Here is a 17,839-nt window from a genome sequence, read left to right as displayed (position 1 = left end):
GAGTTAATCAGAAAAGACATCGCAGTGGGTGAGAAAGAGGAAGCGTTAAATAGCTTCCGTTAGTGAAGATCAAATACGGACAAACTTGATTCCTGTCAGTCAAATTCCTCTTACTAAACAAACGAGCGAGCTCTCATCGCCTCTTCGCCCGACATAATTCGATCTCGTATCCCTCGCGACGGTAATTTAACTAATACTTTGCCTATATATAATCTGTCGTTTCTCGACAACAAGGACAGGTGTCAAGGGAGGCTGAAAAGAGATATCGAGGGAAAAATCACGCGAATAATATGGCCGCGGACATGAAAATAGAATTATCTCGGAATTAGTATAAGGAGAAAAGGGACGAGAGAAAGGATAGGGAGGAAAGGAAAAAGGATTAAGATGAAAACAACGAGAACGGAACGAGGACGAGGGATGTCACGCTGATTCCAGAGATCGGAGAATTAATTCACATTGAGCTGCATGGAGCTTCTGTAGAGAAATCCGAGAGAGGATGAGGTGAAGCAAGGATCTGAGATTTCAGGTAAATGATTCGCTTGCTTTTCCTGCATTTGTGAGCTTATATTGGCCGCTTAACTTTAAAAGGTAAATAAGGCACAATGTTTACCTTTTCTTAGAGTTTTTTCACAGTTACGTCGAATCCTATTGGTCATAGACATCAGACTTGAAATTAATTGTATATCTAATAAACGCAAGATTTTTCATCAAGTTATTCGCTTTTTTAAAAATTTAATAATAAATAATAATTCGATGCGGTAATTAATTTTTCATACTTTGCTTCATGGTATCGTTTTATACAATTTAAATTTACTTCACATGTTGTCTGTTAGAAGTAACTAAACTACATAATAATAAATTATTCAATATCTCAATGTTTCATAAAAAATTATTCAAAAATAATATGTAGATTTAATTAAGTAAAAATATGATTTATTCGCAATTGATGCTTCATTTTTTTTTTTTTTTTTTTTTTTTTTTTTTTTTTTTTTTTTTTATTGTGATCTTATTTACCATCGAATATGACTGATTAAAAGAAAATTAATGCTATATTGTTATTCAACGTGTAATTAATTACAAATACTATCTCTATGTCTTATTTATTATTTAATATAATTATCAGGAATTTGTAAATACCGGTATGGAGAACAATAATTATTGCTGTAAATATCAACTTATCAATATATTATATTATACATATATGCATATATCATTTTTATATTAAATATTTACCTTTTTACTCCTAAATACACATTTTAATCTCCAACCGACAATATAATAAAAATCCACCCAACTTTTATTAACGCTACAAATTATTATGCCATAGTGTTGTAAAAAGTAATAGTGCTATTATATTAAAAATACGTTGATATGTATTTAAAAAAGCAGAAATAAATGTAAAGAGAACTAAACAAAAACATATCAAAAGCTGAACGGACTATGCTCATTGATTAGTATTCTTATAACATTTGTATGTGTTATTTATAAATAGAATGCTCGGTAGACAATATCAAATGGTACGTATCTTCAATATAACGAGCATCCCCGTGCCTAGATACGTTTGCAAATTACAAAAATAAGAGGATACAAGGGAGCAATGAATAGTACATATAATATAAATGGTAAGTACAACTATAAAGCTCACTATCGATATGAGGAGTAGTCAAGTTTATTTAAAGTTGATGATTAGAATAAAAAGTAATACCAAAGCCATAATTCTTTCTATGAATTAATTTAAATATTTTAACACGTTTAAGAGCTTTATAAATCTGAATTACTAAAGTTCTTCTAAGCATTATATAATTATTTATTACAACTTATGTCTAAAAAAATTAGTTAAATAATCTATAATAATTTTAATATATATTAAAAAGATTTTAAAGCAATATTATTTGTAATCCCAACAATTACTTATTTATGACTATTATATTTTTAATATGTAATGTTGCAGATATATAATTTTAATTTTTATTACCCAAGTTTAAAAATACTACAGAAAGATTTCAATATCATAAAATGGCTCTACAAATTTATTTTTATATGTACATACCTTTTTTTTAAGAAAGATACAATAAATAAATCCGGTACTTCAAATATTTAATATAACAAAGTTTTAAAATAACAATATGCAGTTGTGTGTAGAACATTTTTTTTTTTTTAATGTATACTCCAACAAAAATACTTTTAGAATAAAACTAAAAAGAATATTACCACATCCATTTAAAATATAATTCAAAATTTGTTTAACTATTCTTTGCGTTAAAAATTTTTATTCAGAAACTTACAAAATTAATAGGATTTTATATTGTAGGAACTTATTTTTTACATAATTATTTAAGGAATGAGAGAGAATATAATTTATTCTAAAACAAAAGACCTTAATATGTAAACTAAACCGAGTATGTATGTTTATATTCCTATGCGTATAAATTATCTCAGTTGATTATATAGAACGTAACAACATTGTCAGAAATTAAAACTAAAATTTTATAAATATTGAAAGAAATAACAGTTCTTTTACAATAAGATTACATTAATTCAAATTTAACTTAAAGTTGTACTTAATTTCATATCGTATTAAATCATCTTACATGCGTATTATGTATTTTTTTCTTCTTCTTAAATTTGTCTGTACTTATGTTTCAGACAATTATACAAACATTATACAATCATATCATTAAGTATAATTTTTTTTAAATTTCGATCATACGTAAGTGAAATATTATTTTAGTTCAGAGCATTGTAGTTTACTATCACGTTATATATACGCATATGTACACGCACGCATAAAGATTTTTTTGATAAAAAATATGTTGACAAAATTGGTACTTATATTGATAAAATAATAAAGGTTGAATCTAAAAAAAAATGTATATATGGAAAAAAATAAAAATAAAAATAGAAACTTATTAAAATTTATTAAATTTGAAATAATGAATACATCTGTTAATTAATAATACATATTAAAAAAAAATAATTTCTATAAACGTAATTTTACATAATATAAATTTATGAAATTAATGAAATCATTACAAAAATTAAATAGAAATTTAAACGTAGATTAGAATAATTATTTTCATTATCAGTAATTGCAGTGTAACTTCGTTCTTGTGCAATTCATGTAATAGCATATTTATGATGCTTCAATCTTATTTCTATGTAACTTTTAAACTGTAGTATTTTCCTTTATTTTTACTATTTTCTATTTGACTAGTGCATAGGATGCGAGAAGTAAGTATTTTTCTTTTTCTTCATTTCAACACTTTGTTAACTTTGACGTACTACTGTACTTATGACAATGATGCACCTAAACCTTTTTCTTTATAGATATCTTAAGTTTTATCTCCATGTTTTTTTTTCTCACAAAGTGCACAACAGTGAACACAACATTATTACCCAATTTTTGTCCATATTATTCAATATCATTTATGTATAAGTTTATGTATGTAAATTTATGTAATAATTTGCGTATGAATGATGAATAAAAATAAATGACATCTCTTCTATTCTAAATTTAATGATAAAAGCCAAGCATTAATATCTTGATGAATCTTGGACTGAAAAATACTCTTTTGTCTTCCTTATAGTATATGTATACACACAATCATGCTCTTGCTGTAAAAGGTTTGCGTTTCTCGGTGTATGTTTTATATGTTCCTGAGTAGTAGCTGGGCATTTCCGTGATCTGATGCTCGCGCTGCTTTTAGTTTTCAGGCTTACGTTCCACTTTTCAATTCAAAACGAAGAGAGACAGAGAGAATTAGAGAATGGCACGCTTTTCTCTCGAGCGGTCGATTTATCATCGTAGCCAGTATGCGTTGAGCGACTCGTGAAAAGTTCCCTTTTCAAAGCTCTAGTCAGTGAACGCAATATAAAAGCTGCTACTGCCACTGTCGATTCAGCATATGTACAATAAAATCTTGTTGTATCTCTCTCCCTCCCTCTCTCTCTCTCTCTCTCTCTCTCTCTCTCTCTCTCTCTCTCTCTCTCTCTAACTCTATCTATTGCTTAAGCATTTTATTCCTTCATATTATGCTGAAAATGTAGCAATTTAATTGAACTAATAAAACAAGATCGATGAGTGTGCTAAAGTCGAATACAAAGAAAGATAAGAATCATGAAGTGGACATTATAAATAGCGATTATCAATTTTTATACATTTTAATACTCTTTTATTACCTCATCTTTTACGCACACTATTTTAATGACTCTTTTGATTTAACGTAGATAGCTTAAAGTAAAGTACAGTGGTAATAATGAACATGCGATATTATCTATTTTCAAAGCACCGTCAGAGAAACACACATACAAATAAATAAAAATAATAACGAAATGAAGATATCTTAATTTTTTGTCTATTTATAATAAAATAAAATTACTTTATAAGGGTTTCGTAACATATAGACAATTCAAAATTACATAAATAATATATAAAATGAACGTATTAATAAATTAAAGGACATTTAATACAGTACGAGAAAGTATATTTTCAAGAATAAAAATTATATTCAATTATTTATAATGGGTATATAACAAAAATATAAAATGTAATAATATTACGATGTGTATATGAACTAATTTTTTCAATATAATTACATTTCACTTACACTTAATAATAAACTGTAATTCTATTATATATGTTAATAATAATTAATATTTTCAAATAAAAATCATGTAAATAAAAATGTTTATTCACTACTATTCAAGCAAACAGCTTTTCTTTTTATGATATAATAAGAATTTATGGTTTCTAATTTACTGAAACGAATCTACATTAATTACCTTAGACATAGCCACATTTTAATAAACACATTATAAAATTATGTAATATATAAAAAGCACAAAGCTAATGATATTTTTTGTTAATATTTATATAATTTATAAAATCTATTTAATTAATCTTGCTTAAAGCTTTTAATAGTATTAAACAAGTCAATTTATGCTACTGCCACAAGTTGCATTTATTACGAATCTTAATTTGCTAATAATATATAAAATATTTATAAAACCTCAAAGTACTTTTTCAAAGAATAACATTTACGTATTATTAATTTTTATAAATTATTAGATAATTATATTAATATTTACTCTATATCTTTATAAACAATGTTTACACTGAATTATATTCAGAAGTATCTAATTTGTTGAGTAGCTTTGTTAAAAAATACTTATGTAAAGTATTTATTTATGTTAAATTAAATTTTTGTAATGTAAATCCAATATCCAATCCATATTATTTTTATAAAAACACGTATTAATTCTTACTTAGCTTTGGAAAAACTCTAATTTCAATATTATATTTTGAACAATTGATCCATATTAAATGTAAAAGTGAATGTGAACAGATCTAAATCAAGGATAATTAAAAGAAACAGATTATCTTTAATGATTTTTGTATGTATTACTGTAAACGAAAATTTCAACAAATAGAATAGTAGTGAATGTTTATTTTCCATAAGTTGTACTTGGATAAAACTGTCTATGATGATTAAATAATATGCTCGAATCATTAACTAATTTTTAATGAATAATATTAAAGAATTAATATAATTAATGGTAAAACATATGAATAATAGTGATGTATAATATAAGTTAAAAAAAAAATTAACCTGTCATTGCAAATATACAAGAATAAATATCTATGAAATACAAATGCACTATAATTCTTCAAAGTATATGACAAAGTGATAAAAAAATAATAAAAACTAAACGTAGCAATATAACAAAAATAAAACTAGTAAGTAAAACTGGAAGGTTGCAATATTCATTATAAAACAGTATTTAACCAATTTAATATCAATATATTCGAATGCCAAAAAATTATATTGAAAAACATTGTAATTTTATAAATAGACAGAAAAAATAAGAACTACAGAATTGAAAAAATAATAAAAAAAAATCAGATATAACACAATGAAGACAAGTTTTTAGTTGAATTCCATTTAAAGGAAATTAAGAATGATAGTTAAAAGTTAATATTGATATGGTACAAATAATGATTTAAATGATTTATTTGATTCTTACAAGTACTATAATACAATAAAGTAGGCGACTATCCGTAAAGGAACCTATTTTAATGAAATAAGTTTATGGAAAATATACAGTTACATAATTAAATATAAAAAGTTGAATCATTTATTCAATATGAAGAATATAAAATCTAACAATGTAAAAGCTTAGAGAAGAAAAATTAAAATGATTTATTAAATACTATATAAGCATGCATCACATAATATCAATTTTTAAATCTCATGCTTAATCCATATCCATATAAACGCAACCACATCTCTTACAAAAAAGAAGGATCTCTTTCTCTCTTTCTCTCTCTCTCTCTCTCTGTCTGTCTGTCTGTCTGTCTCTCTCTCTCTCTCTCTCTCTCTCTCTGTCTCTCTCACTGTCTCTCTTTAGTTATGTTACTATTACAACACTCCAATACTTCACTTACTGTACAAATTCGAGTTAATTATATCTTTTTTTCTGTCATCGTAATTCCAAAACATCCTTTGTAAAACGCAAAACGGATATGTTTCCGCTGATTATTGCTGATTTAAAAAGTCAGCAATCACGATACAGAAAACGCATTATTTCGTTAATCTTAATGTAAATAGATTCTCATTTGCATTTATATATAGAAAGATAAAATACAAAATATATATTTCTACAACTAAATTATATCAGATCGAAAGTTCGAAAATTCATTGAGATATTTCTGCTATTTAAATAAATTTGTTCAATATGTACATGTAAGAGGTACTTTAACAAAAAAGAAATATTTGTATACATTTAATAATTAAAGCAATAAGCAATAACATAAAACGTATTATTTTAAATCTTTGTCAAGAATATCATTCCTTTTATATGAAAGTTACACATCCACAACATTCCAAACATGTTTATCCAATTGCAAAAAGAATCCGTGATTAAGTAGATATATAAAGTAACATAATAACTCAGTATAATATTAATATCGTATTTAACAATAATACCAAACCAGAATATTTTGAATACTTATTTAATTTGAAAATATATTCAACGGCAGAACTGCATAATATATGCAAAATATTTCAGTCATCACAATAACTAACAAATTTCAATAAATTAGTTTTGTATGATTGTACATAATATATGGCAAATATGATACATATCTTTAATTACATATGTAATAATTTAATAATAATAGGTATAAGAGATATTCGAATTAGAAGATTTTGCAATTAAGCTGAATGTGTTTTATTTAAAATATTCACGTCTAAGATTTATTTATTGCTTTTTGCGTCATTTACTTTGCGCTCTCCTTGCATATGTCAACTTATGATGTATAAAACAGTCATTGTTTGTTTGCACAAAGTAAGCCTATATTATGTCAACTTTGCATCAAGTACTTCCGTATTCTTTTTTTATCTTTTTTATTTCCTTGACGACATCTGTATTCTAGCCACTGCTGAAGCAACTTTCTATAATATTCTATTTTTTGCCTCCGGATTGCCATATTCTTCTTTGTCGACTGTTAAATCTGTATTTAGCTTAATATGGATTGTGTACTCTATAGACTCAATTATGTAGAAATGTACATAGAAATATGCACAATGCATACAGAAATTTAGTATTTGAAATAGTATTTTATATATGAAATATATTAAATATAGCATAAAAATATAAAAGGTATTAGTAAAAATATAAAAACTAATTATTTTTATCTAATAAGAGTCTTTTTACCATGTAAAATTAGAATAAATAATCAATGACTAAAGTAAATGTTACATCGTGTAATAATGCTTATCTGTTTAAAATCTTATTTATATCTTATTTTTACTTAGCGACATCACTTAATAAGAATATTGATTTCCTAATAATTTAGTGAATATTAAAACTTAAGACCGACTTTGCATACGATAGTATATTAAAAAATATTAACAATTTCGAATTTACAACGAATGTACTGAATTCGAAATGTACCTGTATTGATTTTATTTTCATTTGAATAATTATTGACTTTAGCTAATAATACATTAAGAGATATATCTAACAATGTATAACAATATAAAATAAATATTCTATAAACTGTTTATCTCCTACTAAATTTTATAGATCATGTTAGATATATTTTGTTTGAATTAAAGAAAAAGAAAATATAATATAAAAATACTTATATAATATCAAAAGTTTTTTATTTTCTAAGGAACATTATTTCTTTAATTTGAATAAAAAAAACAATTTTTGATGTAATTATTTCCAAGTACTCATTAAAATACACTAAAATATTATTGGTGGAACAAGCATCCTCTTGTATAAAATTACGTATAAGCTACCATAATTTATCAAATAATAAATGATAAATATACTAAATTAACAATATTTAATAGAAATTTGACAATATATATATATATATATATATATAGATTATATTCAATATATTCAAAATATATATATATATATATATATATTTTAGTATGATAAATAATTAAAAAATCAGTGAATAAATAATTTATTAGAATTTTGAAAAATTTGATGATCAATTTGAATGATATTCTGCTTCATATAATATACTGTTAAATAGACTTGACATCTGTTTCGTGAATATTAATGAAAATTTCAAAATTCAACAAAATTTTCAATATATATTAATTATTTATAGATTTAAACAAATGCATAAAGACATAATAAAATTATAGCTTAATTAATACCATAAAAAATACAAGTGAATAAGTGAATTACTTATCAGTAATTACAGAAAATATAAATAAGAATTATATTCATTAAAATGATGTAAATGTCATCGTTATTTTATCAAATGATATAATTGATTGAATTTCAATAAATTATAAAATTCAGAAGATTTTTTATAAAACCTTTTTTTATCATTATTTACGGTTTTTTATATATTGTCTGGAAATATTATGATTTGACGTTTAAAGTGTACATCTACATTTATTGCAGATTAATGCTCATTAAAATTATATTATCTAATAATGCAAGAATAATGCAATTTATAAGATTAATGAAGTTGTTTATGTTTTTTATTATTGTTACAAATAGTTACCTTCTTACAGGACATATTCTAGTATATGTTTAAAAATATGAAGGCAAAAGACAATTTCTGATAAGGTATATTTAATCAAAATGAATATATAAATACTTTAAACGGTTACATATGTGTACGTATGTAAATTAATATGTTTCATTAAATTTCTAGCATTTAAGAAATTTTTTAGAATGATTTTTCTTATATCTTAAGATATTTTTTCTCGAAATACAAATCAGTTCTTTTAGTCATTTACATTATTAGTCATTGAATGTATTTTATTATAACATTACAGAATAAAAGTTATATTAATACTTATTACTTTATTTAATTTAGCACGCAATACCAATTAGTAATTTAAAGATTCTGCAGCCAATAAATATTTTATTCATTTAAAACAACTACCTTGGGCCCGTTCATATATTTGTCGTTTATCCGATGATGCCGCATTTTCGATCCATTTGAATGCAAATGCTAAAGCACTGCTTCATCTTGATCCACAAACTGCACTATTCATCGTGAAATATATCAAATTGTTACAAGGTTGTAACTGTAATATATACAGTCTCTATTTGCTTTCGAGAAACAATTCACTTATTACTATTAGGCATTATCATTGCCTAAAGGAGGAATGAATTTTTAATTATCGTGAGAGGATGAAAGCAAAATAATAAAATCAACCATACGAATGCCTTTGTATGTCTACTTAATAGAAGATTATTAGATGTATATATATAAGTAATTGCATTTTGTAAAAATAAGCATTTTGTCAGAACAGTCATATTCGTTAAATGTTTCAAATATACATGTTAAGACAATACAAAATGAATGTTAAGAGCATAAAGTCCTTGTGAAACGAAGATAATATCAATCGATACGATAATTTGCACTATATCAATGATACAATCTCAATTGCTGACGTATTTAATGAAGCCAAATGTATTACACAGCGTGAATTGCCTCAAAATCTGGTCCATCATATTTCAGCAAAAAAATGCAATACAGAGTGAATATTTGACCATTAGATTATTAATATCCGTAGTCTCTGATCACAAATATTAATATCGAGCATCAAGGATTCGCGAGCGCGCGCGCGCGCGCGCGTGTGTGTGTGTGTGTGTGTTTCAGGGATGACCGGATACAAATCGACCAGAGCCTTTGTATAAGCGTAATGGATTTGTGCGACATGGATGAAGCCCTTGCTGGTAATGTTTTCCACGCAGCACATTACTAAACCAGCCAAGATAAAAAGGAAGAGGGGATCGGCTATTGTCAAGTCTGATTAATCCCTATATCATCACCGTATGCATTATTAATCGTATTATATCATCAACTGGCTCTCTGTCTCTCAATTCTTCGACGTTCGTGCAACTGCACAGCATCCGAATGTTCGCAAAAATCAATGTTCAGTGTTTCTTGAAGCCTCGGCAACAGCCTTCCCCCTCCTTATAGTTTACGTTTTTGCTAAATCAAATTTATTAGCTCTCGATATAATTTATGTGCCGATATAATAGAATATAATTGATTAATAAGAAATAAAAGGCTTTATTCTCTACTTTTCTCTTCGTTTTTCAATTACTTTATTATTATTATTATTATTGTTGTTGTTGTTGTTGTTGTTGTTGTTGTTGTTGTTGTTGTTGTTGTTGTTGTTGTTGTTGTTGTTGTTGTTGTTGTTGTTGTTGTTGTTGTTGTTGTTGTTGTTGTTGTTGTTGTTGTTGTTGTTGTTGTTGTTGTTGTTGTTGTTGTTGTTGTTGTTGTTGTTGTTGTTGTTGTTGTTGTTGTTGTTGTTGTTGTTGTTGTTGTTGTTGTTGTTGTTGTTGTTATTTATATTATTATTATTAGAATGATTTTTTTGCTAGAGAGAAGGATATTTTAGGAAAGTTAAATATTTTTTAATTAAAAGTGACTTTAATAAAATATCCAATAAAAATGTTCTTTCGAGGCTTTGAAAACGAATTTTATATTTTCTTTTTAAATGATAGGAATATTATAGATTCATCATGTAAATAGCTACAATTACAGACTTATATATTAAGATTATTAGATTTTTGTTTTAATCTCGTGTCGATATTTTATTTTAAAAATTTTGATACGTTTAATGTTTAATGTTTAGTAAATAGAATGGAAGCAGAAAAGTGATTCACTTTACGTCTAAGCGAAGTTACGGTAAAATGAAGAATTAATGATTTACGATGATCTGTATTTTTTGACACCACGTGACAACTGTTAATAAATATCGAGGCATTCAGTTACAGTGAGTAAGAAATATTTTCATATTTTGGCTGATTGCCGGATAGTTTAAATGCGATATCCAAGACAATTGCTACACACGAGAAGATCGAGGAACGATTCGTGCGTATTCAGTAAAAAATCAAGGCGAATAATAATGAGATGTTCAACGACTGTCTAATCGAAGATCATTAGGGAGCCATTCAATAGCCTTTATGTAAAAAAAATTTAAGTGCAATAAATATTTAAATGACTTAAGATAAATTTAACTAAATTGAACTATTATTTGCCTAGCTTCGTTATAATACAATTTTCTCATAGAATATTGATTTATTGTTGAACAAAAAAATACGATAACACAATACTTGAGCTCGAAAACTTGAAAATAGTAAAATATAGATTTTATCGTAAGAGATTATAATTTTACAATCCGCATAGATCGGCCAGTGTATTTGACCTCTACGTGCATGTCCAATTCACCGATGATGGTATACGAATGGAGGAGAGCTATCATTTTACGTTTCTCTGTTTGGTATTTCGACATATTGCTCATCTACATAAACGATATTGACGATTATAAAGTCTAGGTAGTTCAACTTCAACGATGCATAAATGGAAATACACGCAATGTGAAAGAGGTTATATTTTGTAATTTTAAGAATCTTAAATGTCAGCGAATGAAAAGATATTATTACATGCTTTCATTGATAACAATGTTAAATTATTTTCATTTACAACATTAAAACTTTAAAACCCATATTAATTCACAAATATAAATTATAGAAATAAATACAAATATTGAACTGAAATGAGTCATAGTATCGATTGAAATGCCATTCGACAAATTGCGAATTTGACTTTTTCTCGTTTATTCTTCATATTTATTATGAAATACTTTACGGCTGAAGTTGAGAAAATTACAATGTAGTTTTCTAATCTTTAGCAAAATTGTTTGGTATAGGTAATCAAGCTTTAAAATCAATTAAATTGTAGCAATTTTTTGTATTTCTTAAAAATAAAGGGAGAGATGTTGCCATGTGTCTTGGAGTATAATTATCAAAATCTATCAAGTACTCAATGATTTCTCATTTTCTTACATTGTTATTTGGAGGTTTAGTTCGTAAATAGCAGTGGCTAAAATTATTCTTACTGTTCTTATAATGAAATATATTTTCGCATCATTAAATAAGTTAAAAAAAAAAAAAAAAATTATTATTAACAACTTTACATCGTCAAAATGTCGAAGTTCTGTGAACATCTGTTTATAATTTTAATTTATACTTTTTTCAAACTTTATCACATAAAAATATATATGTAAATATTTCATTATTTTTCTAATACATTTATTGTATGTTAGTATGTATAATTTACTTAATTTTAATTAGCTCTCTTCTGTTAGGGATTTTGTATCGCCTACCTACGATTATAGTTTTACAATTGAACATTCAAATAAACTTATTCGCCAAGTTGCATCTTAAAAATCAAATAATATTATTTCATTTCCTTAAATCGCATCATGCTTTCCACATTCAAGCACATACTTTCTTAAGTAGATTCATGATTGCTTGAAAGGCATTTTTGCTAGTAATAAATTTTTCCGTAAGAAAAATAAGAATGTTTCTTAAGCACTTTAATTTTCATACTCACTTTTAATCTATCTGTAATAAAAATATAATATTCTATCTGTAATGTATTCAATAAAATTTACATTTATAAAATATTAATGTATATAACTTGATTTAATAACATCAAAACTTACAACTTTTATACTAATTTAATATGATAATTAATTAGTTGACTTCAATTTCTTTTTATACTATTGACTAAGTTATTTTATTGCTTCAATTTATCAGTAAGATTTTATAGTTGTATGATTTTTTTTTTTTATTTTTTATTTTTTTATTTATTTATTTTTTTTATTATCATTTCATTCATATGAAAAGACTCTACTTTTAATTATGAACATTGTTTTTATTTTATTGTCAAATAAATTATTCTTTTTATATTTTCTAATAATATTTCAATAGTATTTATATATAAATAAAAAAACTTATGAAAATGGAAGTCAATGAAAAAATACTTTCACATTGTTATTACTAAATTATATTTAAATGTATCTATTAAAAAATTTAGTATAAAGTATTAAAAGTAAAATAATCTTAAATATTTTATAAACAACGAGTATTTATGACCAGAAAATTCTCTTTCTACATCTTAAATGAAATGCATTAAATATATTTTATGGAAAATAAATTATTTTTATTTATTGATAATAATGCTTCGCTAAAGTGAATGCTTAAAAATTAATTGAAAGGGAATATATTTATCACAAACTAAATATAATTCAGCAGCACATGCGATATGTGTAACTAATAATGAATTACGAAAATGAAATGATGCTACGTTAAATATTATAAATAATGAGCGATGAAAAACATATAAATATAAACGAAATCTTTCCTATAAAAATAAATAATCGATATGTTCATAGTAAAAAGTAGTCGTCATCGAATTCCATGAAGATTCATTGAAAACGTGAATAGAAGATAACTAAGCTACTTTTGAATTTTAGTTTCGTAGTTAATTATCAGACCTTAAATTACTCGTTCAGTGTCTGCAATTTCCAATTATTCGAGGTAACTAGATGATTCCACTGGCAAATTTATAACACTATTAGCTAAGATTTATAAAAAAGAATTGTTTCCTCTTTTTTACTATTTCATTTAATATTGTAAATTATGAAAAGTTCGATGGTTTAATGAAATGAAAAACAGAATTTTACATTATTTTTTAATACACATATTTCAGGAGGTTTTTATTCCACATTATTTCTTATCTCAATATAAAATAACAATAGCATACTTTCACAAATTTTGAAAACACTCGTTTGACACCATTGGTTCCAAATACGATATGAATTCTATAATATCCCATCAAAATGTGGCGATTATATTTTCTAATCCACTGGAAAATTATTCCTAACAAATTTAGTTATATATTTTAAAACGCGCAGGTAAATATGCAAACAAAAATTTCTACTTAATGGGATTGAAAAAAAAAACCGATTATTTTCTAATCCTCTAAATAAATTAACACTTTGTAATAAGGTGTATTCTACGGATTTAATGTATATTACGTTAACGAGAAATATATTATTTAAAACCCCCGAAAGTATGCGAGACAATTGAGTATTCGGCAATAAATTATTTCTCTGTCAGTCGCTTGATAATTAACCTAAAAAAGGAATTTGGAAGTTTAAAAGGAATAAAGAGGTTCAAGAGCAAAGAAGCTAAGACAGGATTTTACGTTTTCTACAGGTAAATATTACCGAGCAATTTAATCAATGAAACTTGTAATGTATTTAGGTTTCTATCAATCTCCATCCGTTAAGTTCTGCCTGCATATGAAAATAAATTCTGAATTCATATAGATCGCCGAATAAAAAGCATGGCATTTTCGATAGGTCGCCTCCGATATTTGTTCAGTAATTCATAATTGGAACTATCGACTTACTCTATTTGACCTCAAAATCGATATGCATAAAGCCACATCAGCGCATATAGTTACAGATGAAAAGAGAAATGCGGAAAAGCGCGACAGTGAATTTCAATTGCAAAACGTGATAAACAAATTTGGAGTTAAAAATTTAACCCTTTGGCATTTCCGAGTGTTCGCAATCACTGCTGTGATTGCTAATTAAGTAGTGCCGCTGTTTTTGTGACAATTCCATTTGTTCGCATTAGTAAAATGGAAATTGCACCCGAGTCGTTAATACTAATTTGGTTAATTAGATGTTTTAACAAAAATTAGGTAACTAGACGTTTCTTCATTTTATTATATTAGCCTTACCGAAAAGTATAGTTAATAATTTGTTAATTATCCAGTAGATAATTTATTACTGTATTTTTATTATTATTATTACACTCTCAATGTTTTTAAAAGCTATTTAATAGTTTAATTAATAAAATATTATCATAAATAATATAATCAACTAATCACATTTATATATTTTTATTGCGTATGAAAAATATAAGATATCGTATTTAGGCGTCTATAATTTTATTAAAATATGATAAAATGAAATTTGTATGAATATGAAAGATACATTCGCCTATATTTTTCGTATTTTTTACTATTCCGATGTAGTTAAAAATGTATAGGTTATTTGAGCTTGTATAAACAATTTATTCATCTTCTTTACATTTATTTTATAAGTATAAAATTATCTTTCAGACTCATCGAATTCACATTAAAAATTGATATATCTATTTAAAATATCGTATACGTTAAGAGTTTGGAATAAACATGAATAAGTTTCCAAGTAACATTGAATTTTTACTGTAATTGTAACTTTATGTTTTATTAAATAGATTTTCAAATATCTAAAATATCTAAAATATCTAAAATATCTAAAGTTAATAGCATTATGTCCGTTATAAATCATTCTTTTATATTAGTATTGTTTGGATAGAAATTGCTGTTAAAAGAAAAAAAATGAACGATAAAATAATAAAATAATCGATATTAATTAAGTTTTGGCGTTAATTTGAACTTATTTCCAATTTGAAAGGATCACAATGAATTACGCCGCAATCGCATAAATCGCACGATCCGCACGAAAAAAACAGAATGTAAATAAAATTACAGAAACGAGAAGAACGATATACAAATATCTAACTGCCCAACGAGTCATATACAATGCAACATGTGCCATTTATATAACAGATCTAGTAGATTTTTTTGGTGATATATCGTTGGGGTGACGTTTAAGGGTAACTTTGAGAACGCGGAGCTTTTTACTTCGTTGCCAGCGGCAACGTTTCTATTACGGCGCGTGCCTGCAATATTTAGATGCACGTTTTCCTCTTTAATGCTCTATACTTTCTTACTTCTTCATCTTGTCACACTTTGTCGTCCCATTTACATTCATGCGCGCTTTAACCTTTTCGATTTCACCTCACCTTCTTTCCTCCGCTCCGTCCTCTAGTTTTAAGATAAGCACTTCATTTCTGCATTCAGCATTGGCTTTTGTTATATCATCGTCAATTATCATTATTATTATCAATATACAAATAAGTAGTTTATTTTTAGAATTACACATTTTTTTTATTTCATTTTTTTTTTTTATTTTTTTTTTATTTTTTTTTTTTTGTTTGTAATTTTTAATAAAAAGGATTATCCAGTGGTAATTGTTATAAAATAATTTTATACATGATACAATTATCAATACGAGGCTTTATAACTCTGTAATAAACCCTTTGAAAGACTATTTTTTTTACTTCCGATCTCTCCTACGTCAGACTATCAATTACAGCTAGTATTTTTATTATTATAAAATAAAAGGAAATCTCATTAAATAACATTGATGATCACTATAAATGAATTATAGCTTTAAATTTTTCTAGCCGGTGTTTTACAACGGATATTAATCTTTGAATAACAGTTCAAATTTTACCTCTTTAGCGCACGTAGAATTTCAAAATGAAAAGTAATTTTGAACATTGCTGTTATTCTACATATTGGAATGTGAAAACCGAACAACACGACCACCGTTCTATTAAATAGTTATCGATCGATTATCGATATATTAAATCGACAACTAATAAAATAATAATAATATTCTCATTGTAACTCCTTTGTAAATATGTACGTGCAGATTTATTTATCAAAGTGTCATAGAAACATATGACTCTGAGTGTAACCATCATAATCGCAGTCCCTAATAAATGTTACGCACAATGAATTTCTTGTGTGTAGACCAGAACGTGTCTTTGTCATCGTCGACGCTGTCATTGTCATTATTATCATTGGCATTTTGTAACAAGTCAAGCAGCGAGAAGGAAAAATGAAATTACAACTTGTGCTCGTCCGTGATGCAAGCACTCTTTTCCGTCTCCCTTTCGACTTTCTCTCACAGCTCCCCATAATGCAAAAATGGGGTCTGAGAATAAAGCGGGGCTGTAATCCTTGAAGCAATCCTGGAAAAGCCTCTCCCTTGAAACACGTTGCTTCATTCTTCTTCATCCTCGTATCAGTATTATCAGTTGCTTCTTTTTCCTCGATCCAACACGACAAAAAAAAAAAAAAAAAAAAAAATGCGAAGCAGCAGGCGGAAAGACTGCCACGCGACGATGACAGATGACAGTCGGCGAGTAGGAAAAACGACCGTAAAAATCTTATCTTTTTAAAATATTGCTTCTTGTGCAGTCACAAAGATGCTCCTCCATATTTAAGCTTATTAAATAGAAATTAAATAGCTAAGAATGGCATTAAGAAATCTAGCAGCTGCTTATAATGGCTTAATTAAATTACTTTTTCAAAATCATCACGACTTACATCATAATTAAGATTGTCACTCATGGGATCGCTGAAAATATTATCTTATTAACACTTTTTATTCCAATAAGCTTATAAAGAATGTACTCAATGGTTTTTATAATACATTAAAAAGCACGCGTATTCATATGAATATATACAACGTTATTTATAATCTCATTGCTTAAAGATATTTCTTGAATGGAAAAAGAAAGATGATAAAATAAACTCACGTTTTCAAATTTTAAATTTCACAAATTATGATATTAA

At 26.0% G+C, this 17,839-nt stretch overlaps 1 protein-coding gene across 1 annotated transcript in view; it reads left to right on the top strand.

Moving 5' to 3' along the window:
• The first annotated feature begins 286 nt into the window (after nucleotides 1-286).
• Nucleotides 287-17,839, top strand: part of LOC105363540 (high-affinity choline transporter 1) — a 39,363-nt gene continuing 21,810 nt past the window's right edge. The window contains exon 1 of the mRNA XM_011501271.1: nucleotides 287-526. The gene's annotated coding sequence lies outside the window, so the exon portion shown is untranslated. The remainder of the gene's footprint in view (nucleotides 527-17,839) is intronic.

This window comes from Ceratosolen solmsi, unplaced genomic scaffold (assembly GCF_000503995.2).
Source record: "Ceratosolen solmsi marchali unplaced genomic scaffold, CerSol_1.0 scaffold57, whole genome shotgun sequence".
In the NCBI taxonomy this organism is placed as follows: Eukaryota; Metazoa; Arthropoda; class Insecta; order Hymenoptera; family Agaonidae; genus Ceratosolen; species Ceratosolen solmsi.
The sequence above is the reverse complement of the archived record's forward strand: the minus strand, read 5'-3'. Positions and strand labels throughout refer to the sequence as shown.